This window comes from Lactuca serriola, chromosome 1, assembly GCF_051521515.1.
Source record: "Lactuca serriola cultivar US96UC23 chromosome 1, Lser_US96UC23_V15, whole genome shotgun sequence".
NCBI lineage: Eukaryota > Viridiplantae > Streptophyta > Magnoliopsida > Asterales > Asteraceae > Lactuca > Lactuca serriola.
In genome coordinates this window covers 127,745,476-127,754,173 of record NC_136408.1, presented here as the reverse complement: position 1 = coordinate 127,754,173, position 8,698 = coordinate 127,745,476, and the positions used below count along the sequence as shown (strand labels likewise).

Sequence of the window (8,698 nt, the reverse complement as noted above, 5' to 3'; positions counted from 1 at the left end):
CTACAAGAGGGGATAACCCTGTAAGATCCACACATATGTTATTCCCTCCAACCCATCCAAGAATCAAAATGTCAGTCGGTCTAAGGGTTGACATTCCTTCTGTGGGTCCAGTCAAGAAATTCACATGTGTCTCTTTCTTGGCAGAAACCCTAATATGCTTAAATATTTTAAACAAAACACCCCTAACCATATCATGCTTGTATTTGAACCATGGGAGTTCTTTACAATGAACTGCATGCTCTCATAAGGAGTCCAAACATGATTTGCAGTACACCGGGCATATCTCGTCATCTGGAAATATCGGGATCATGATCCGAAATTTAAGGATAGTATAATACTCCACATGAGACATATCCAAGCCCATATATATGGATAGCTAGAAGAAAATGTTGAGCATGTGGTGCACGTAAACACTGGAAAACCACTTTTTGCTATGATGTCATGTCGAAATGCACTTCCATATCTTAGACAATTTACTAAAAAATGGCACTAGTAAGTGTATTCTCGGATTTTTTTTTTTGGGGGGGGGGGGTGTCCTTAGTAGTAAAACTGTCAAGTTCAATGTCCGGAACCTTGTTGAAGCCAAGACACAAGCATAATCAAAATTCATACCATATATATTGTTATCATGTATGATGTGGTCTTGCAACACCTAAGATTGGGCCCTTGAGTCAACAAAAACATATGAGGTAGCCTCTACTACCGAGTATAATAACATAAAAGGGTTTTATTGTACTTAATCAGAAAACTAAATGGTTTTTGTACAAAAAATAAAATAATGGTTTTTTCGAGCATTTGAGGATAATAAGTTGGGTTTTTCTGATGTCAAAATGTTATGTAACCGGCTATCAACAGGTTTTCGATTATGAAACATTAGTTTAGGCATGATCGACAAATAAAATGATTTTATCATACACCAAAATAATATAATGGTTTTTTCAAGCATTGTTGGATAATTTTTATGATTTTATTAAAAAAAAAAGTTAAAATATTGGGACTTTTCTATAGATTTACTATAGAACTTTTATCCAAAAGTATATTATATTTTTAATATAAATTAAAATTGAATGGTTAAACTAGAAAATTATATAAAATCTAATATCTATTATATTATTTGTTTTTTTATTACTCCATATAAAATACTTAACAAATTTATGTGAACTAATAAACTTACTTCAACCAAAAAATTTGCATCCAGTCATTATTTTAATAAATTTTATCGACCAACATTTTCCTATTTTTTCAGTGTAATTCTTTCTAGAACGTTTCCTTTATCGCGAAAGATGCCCTAGTTTTCACATTATATAGTATAATATTAAATTAAAAAAAGTAAGATACTAAAATAAATAAATTAAATATATATGGGTTTTTCTTGAATTCAATCTTATAACAAAACAAATATTGAGATGGAAGGTTTTGTTTGTAACGTGTGGCTCTATGACTCAAGTGGCTTTAACACGGGCCCGTTAGCTCCGTCAGTGACAATTGGAGATAATGATACAACAGAATGAGGTCTTTGGTATGAAAGACTTGAATGATTTGTCCCACCGCCTACCAAAGCTGAAATTATATTTTGGTTACAGTTTTTATTTTATTTTATTTATTTATTTACATCGAGTATATCTATTATTTTTTATTTAAATATATATGATTGAATAGAAATAAAAAGAACAAGAAAATAGAGAACCTTTCGAGGAACAAACTCAAATCTTCACCTAAACCTAACAATTCTTTACACTATACAAAACCGACACGAAGATAAACTGGTTTGGGTTGAGTTTTTCAACCTGTCAACCCGTTTATTAAATGAGTCGTGTTTGGGTTTGCCAAAAAACTCACGGGTTTACCCGTGACACGTTTACGTTTATATATATATATATATATATATATATATATATATATATATATATATATATATATATATATATATAATCGTTCAAATGAGAACCAAAAAAAATTAAAAACCTAATAATCAATTAATTTTAGCTTATAATTAACAACCATAAGAACCTTTTATCTATAAGGCAATATTAGTTTTTTTATTATATTAACTAAATATGTTATTTTTGTCAATTTTAAATTTTTCATTATCTTGTCTGTAAGGGTATTTCCGTAATTAACAAAATCAAGCAAAAAGCAAATCTTTTCCACAGTACGTCAAGATTCTTTTGTTCAGATTCCTCAAACATTATTGGTTATTCATATTTCGTGACCTTCAATTTATATAGAATTGATTGATTCTGTTCGATTTTCATATATATAAGGAGTTTGTATGGAATCGTTACCTGAAGAATCATCGTCTTCTAAGTTGGATCCGATGTCTGTTCAAAGCGTATCAGGAACAGATGAACTGAATGTTCAATCTTTAGCTCAATCTGATGACGATATTGCAACGGAAGGTGAATCAGAAGCAGGTATCTCGTTTCCTTCTTTCTGTTACTAATTTAATCCGTTTTTAATTCTTATACATTAAAAAATTACTTACGTAGTTGAATATGATGTTCTATCCGTTATTAAGATGTGAATTGGTTTCCTTCTGTGAATTTTCAGTTGTTTTTTATTTATAATATTTGTATTTTTACATATACTGTTATGTACTTGTTTTCACATGTAAATGTTTGAAATAGAGTTTTTATTTGTTAAATTTATATATTATTTCCAATTAAACTGTGAATTCTCCTTTTTTTTTGTTTTTTATTTATAATATTTGTATTTTTTTGTTGATAAATGTTTTTTTAAGTATAATTACAATCTTCTAACTGTTATTAACCTGTGAATGTATTTGGTTATGTACAATATAAATGTAATTATACTGTGAATTTTCAATTGTTTTTGTTCATATATTACAATATGTGTCTTCTAATATGATAAATATTTTTTTATCTGTAAATATGGTGTTGTAACTGTTATTATAATCTGATTTTATTTATTTATGTACTTGTATTCATATGTAAATGTTTGAAATAGAGTTTTTATTTGTTAATTTTATTTATTATTTCCAATTAAACTGTGAATTCTCCTTTTTTTTGTTTTTTATTTATAATATTTGTATTTTTTGTTGATAAATGTTTTTTTAAGTATAATTACAATCTTCTAACTATTAATACCTTCAATTTCATCTTCTGTGCTATCACCATCTTTTTTAATTTTCTTCCTTCTACCTCTTTTCTCTGTTGGTCTTCCTAATAAGATAAAAAAAAAGTGTTATTAAACTATGAATATATACATAGATATGTATATAGACTTAAACTGTGAATGTATTTATCTATGTATGTATGTAGATACATACATTTAAAGTGTGACCATATATATGTATATATGTATGTATATATGTAAATACATAAATATGTACATATATACATATATACGTATGTATGCATATACATAAGTATATTCACACTTTAACTGTAAATACATAATGTGTTCTCACAGTTTATATATATATATATATATATATATATATATATATATATATATATATATATATATATATATGTTAATACCTTCAATTTCATCTTCTGTGGTATCACCATCTTCTTTCTACCTCTTTTCTTTGTTGCTTTTGCTAATAAGATTAAAAAGAAATTGTTACTAAAACTCTTTTATACATACATGTGTTTCTTTTCCTTGTATATTTTTGAACTATAAAACACATTAAAATTTTAATAACATTTAATAAGATATTTTATCAACAAATATTTTTTTTATGAATTTTGTTATACCTTGTATTTCTTCATCTTTCTTGGCAGATGTTTGAGACCTTGTTCTTCTTCCTGTTAGTTGCATCTCCTTTCCATTTCTCTTTCTTGCTATATGTTTTCTTTTCCTTGCTTCTTTTGCATGAATGTTTTCATTATTTGCATCTCCTTCTTTTTTGTTTACCACAACCAATTGCAATTTCATGTCCTTATGACTGTCTGATGATCCATTTTCCGATTCTGTAATTATATATATATATATATATATATATATATATATATATATATATATATATGTATACATACATATGTATACATATATAGCCCCTGTCTTATTTAAAGTGCGAATATACCTATGAGAGTTTTTAATGAGAATTTTTTGTTACTTTCTTAATTACCTAAATTGTTAAAAAAAAAAAAAAAATTTGTTTTATTTACAAAAGTGTCACAAGTCATTTATTAATATAATAATTTGGATTATTTTTGTTTTAACATAACTAGAATATTGACATTCTATTTTTTAACAATTATTTAGCATAACTTTTATTATTCCTTTATTTTTGTACTTTTAATTTTTTTTTTTTTGCATTTTTTAATTTTTCCTAATTATAGCTTTTGAATTAATTTTTTAAGCTATATTTATGTATGAATTAATTTTTATTATATGTTTTTATATACATATTTATGTATGTAGATACACGCATACATATATACAAATGTATAGTAACACTTTAAATATGTGTATCTACATACATACATACATAAATACATACATAAGTAAATTCACAGTTTAAAATTAATTTATACATTGTTCATAAATACATAAATGTATGTATCTACATACATACATATTTAAATTCACAGTTTAATATTAATATATACATTGTTCATAAGTAAATTCACAATTTAAAATTAAATGTATGTATCTACTTACATATGTAAATACATACATAAATATAATAATATATACATTTTCATTAAATTCTTTAACTTATATCTAAAAAAACACATTTGTTTATACACGATTTAATTTTTTATATTAAACATTGATATTTCATGATAAATTTTAATATTCATAGTTATATAATGTTGAAATTATCATATATCTAAATAGTAGATTCATCAATACCCATAACTAAAAAAAAAAGTAGTCTTTTTGTACAACAAAAAAAAAGACAGAAAATAAAAATCAAATTCTTCTGAAAATAAAAGCTACATAAATCATTGTAGTCTTCTTTGTGCCTTTTTTTTATTTTAAATTTCTAAACATGTTCCATGAGCTTAAATCTTTCTTTATACTTATGCATTACATTCTTCAACAATGTGTTTTTCTCTTCCTCTGTTTTTTTTTTTATCAAATTGTATTCCTTAATCAACTATTTCTTTTCTATTTAAGTTGATGTCATTCAGTAGCAGTTTCGTGAGATGCTTTAGTCTTAGCTTAGTGAATTTTTCTTTCTGTTGCTTTTGATCCTTCTCAATGTCACAATCCCAACTGCTCTGAGCTTGTCCTTGAAAACATTTCATATGTCTCATTAATGCTACTACATTTTCCTCAAAATTTCTTTTTAACCACCATTTGATTTTCAATACTGAAATTTCTTTAGTAAGCAAATCAAATGCTTTCTTGAATCCTCTTTGCATCATAAAATTTGCCATCAATGCTACCTATATTACAAAGAAAATAAATTCAGTCATTTTTATAATTCACAGTTTAATTTCAAATAAATCTAAAATAGTAATTCTTACCAAAGATTGTGATAATAGCTCATATTTAACATTAACATTTAGCGTTCCTTTATGACTATCAATCAAAACTACTGATAGCTTTTTGATATTTATACATAACAAATAGTAATGCATTTTCTTCTTCATTGGAAAGAATAGTTGCATTGTAAAAAGTAAGAATAAAAAACTGCTAGTATATATATATATATATATATATATATATATATATATATATATATATATATATAATATAATATAAAAGATTGTTGTAACTTACAAATTCTAGTTTATCAAAAACTTGTGCATATGGATGGAATTTCATTGCTTCTGTTGCTTTTTGATCAACCATTTTACATCTGTCATCCATTGGTATCTCCTCATTTGTCATCTCTTCAGTCTAATTACATATATTACATACTTTTATTCTGTTAGAATTTTCTTAATCTATTAACATATATAAATACATAATATAAATGTTACTTACTATGATTCGTGTTAGAAAATAGAATCTTAATGGAAATCCTTTTTGTTTTCTGTTCTCCTCATCATTTAACAGAATAGACCAGCAATCAATGACTTTGTGGTGTATGTACACATCTGGGATTAACGTTTCAAAAAAAAATTCTTTCTACTGCATCCCCATTTCTTGTTCTGAATATGATTTCCCTGTTAATATATATTAAGTTGTGAATATTTCTAATAAATTAATTTTTGTTTCATAAATTAATTTTAATTAACTTTTTATTAAAATTATTTACTTACTTGTGGTTCCTTTGAATTGAAAATATTGAGTTTGCAATTAGTTTCTCTTCATTAAATAACATGTTTTTTGCTTCCACTGTTCGACCACTATAATGAGTGAAGTAACTTTCTCCTTTTTCTTTTCTGATGCTTTTTTCTCCATGTTTCTCTTCAATAAAAATTTCTTTTCCTTTCCCTTTATTTCCACATTCTTTTTTTGTTTGAATTTGTTCTTTAACTTTTTTTTCTTCTCTATTTATCTGTTCTTCATCTTTGCTTGATCTTGTAGAAGGTTTTGGAGAGTTTACATCATCTTTGATATCTGGGGTTAGTCCAAGTGAAAAAGATGGTTGAGAAGACAATTTTTGAGTAAGTGGTGTGCAAGTTGAAGCATTTTTCTTTAAGCTTTCTTCAACAACTTTGTCAACCATAGCATAAATTTTTGGTGACTCTAATGTTGGTGTGAAAGCTGATGATTTTGGAGTAGATTGAGAATCAGTAAGTGATGTTGTTTTTTGAGTTGTATCGACTTTGTCTCCTTCTTCAGTTTCTTCCTGTGTTGTTGTTGTTTGATACAAAACCATTTCTTGATGTTGTTCTGCATCCATTGTGTTTTCAACTTCAGTGTGTTGTACTTGATTAGTGTCTAAGTCCATAACTATTTTGGTATGTACTTGACCCGATGGTGCATGGTCCTTTTGGGTTGCCTTCACCAAAGCAACTTGATAGGATGAATTATGGAGAGAAAGGATAAATATGATTTATTAATATATTATGGGAATAATATATTAAAGGAGAAATCATATTGTTTAATTAATATTAGTCAAGAATTAATAAGAATTAAGTTTGTGACTAAAAGAGATTAATTAAACTTAAGGGTCTGGAATTGTAATTATAAGATAATTTCAATTTGGGCTATGGATTGCCTTATATTAAGGAGTGGACGAATTCTATGGGGAAACCCATTAGAAATCGTCCAAGGCCCTTAAGAAAAGGAGTCCATGGGTTGCTAGGGCTTAAGCATCCAAATTAGGGTTTCCTTGTTAGATAACCCTAATAGCCTCACTATATATAGAACCCTTATGCCTCAAAAACATGGACAAGTTTTTTTTTGGGGTTTCCACACGTTTTTGAGAGCCTCCTTCTCTTCTCTTCTTCATCATCTTGCTCTTGGTGTTTGTGAGCCATTAGAGGAGTGACACTTGTGACTCTAAGCTTTCTAAAGTCATTACAAGGAGGATTTGTGATTGTTATTGCTACATAACAATCAAGGTATGATCTAAACCCTAATTATATGTTATATTGATTATCATATGCTAGATCTAGGGTTTATAGTCTTGGATAAATTGCATGTATAATAGAGAAACCTAGATCCAAGCATTAGGGTTTGTATGAGCACATAGGATGTTCTTATGGCTAAAACCCATCAGTGGTATCAGAGCCTTGATTGGTTTCTATTGTATTGATGCCTTGTATGTTTGTTCAAGTTGATAAATTCATTTTTTGTGAAACTGCCTCATGAACTCGGCGAGTCCCATTGTGGACTCGACGAGTAGGCCCCTACTCGGCGAGTCCATATGGGTACTCGGCGAGTTCGAGCGTCAGAAAGAGGGGATTTCAGGATTTCTTGCTGTTTTTCTCATGGATAATTGTCTTATCTGTTTTAGATCAATAAAATCTGATTTTAATCAATTTTATGAGTATATCCTTGATTAAACAAAAGATAATTACCAATTGATTAGATAATAACTTCCTTATATGATTAAAGTTTATTATTTGTATTAATTGGGTAACTTATTTTGCAAGAAATTGAAATTAGGTCAAATATAGATAATGATGAAATTAATTGTTTAATTTATATTATTTGTTATTTGATCATTGGGTTATGAAAAGTTTCAATTTTCCCCTTTAGGTTTTATAGTTTAAATTTAAACTCAAAAGTTTAGTTTTGAAATTTAAATAGTTGAAACCCTAATGTTTTGAAAAGGTTTCAAAACTTGCCCTCAAGTTTTGGAATTTAAATTTTGATTAAAAGTTTAATTTTGATGTATATTTAAATTCTAAACCCTAAGTTTTTGAAATGTTTCAAAACTTGTCCTCAAGTTTTGAAATTTAAATTTTGATTAAAAGTTTAATCTAGGAATGTTAAATTCTAAAACCCTAGTAGTGTTTTGAAAAGTGCATATCACACCCTTATGGTTTTATTAATTAATTAAGGTGTGTAATTAAAAGAGGTTTAATAAATCCATAAAAATTTTGGTTTATATTTAATTGAATTAAAAGTATAATCGTTAAATTTGACCACCTAGTATTTTAAAAGTGTAAAATACACCCTATACTATATATAACATTAAAAGTCTAACATTATATATATGTATGAGTAAAAGTCAGTCTTACCGTTAGTAGGCCTCATTCACGAAGCTGGTCTATAAGGGGTGTTTAAGGAAATTGCCTATAAAATGGCGATTGAATGGGTATCCACTCTTACCCACCGCACTCTTGACTACTGGAGGGTCGTTAGCCGAACGGGT

General features: G+C 27.1%; 1 long non-coding RNA gene across 1 annotated transcript; it reads left to right on the top strand.

Moving 5' to 3' along the window:
- The first annotated feature begins 2,135 nt into the window (after positions 1-2,135).
- On the top strand, positions 2,136-6,770 carry LOC145070876 (uncharacterized). Its single transcript, XR_013690119.1, has 2 exons — positions 2,136-2,414; positions 6,457-6,770. It is a non-coding gene; the product is annotated as an uncharacterized LOC145070876 (long non-coding RNA).
- The last annotated feature ends 1,928 nt before the right edge of the window (positions 6,771-8,698 follow it).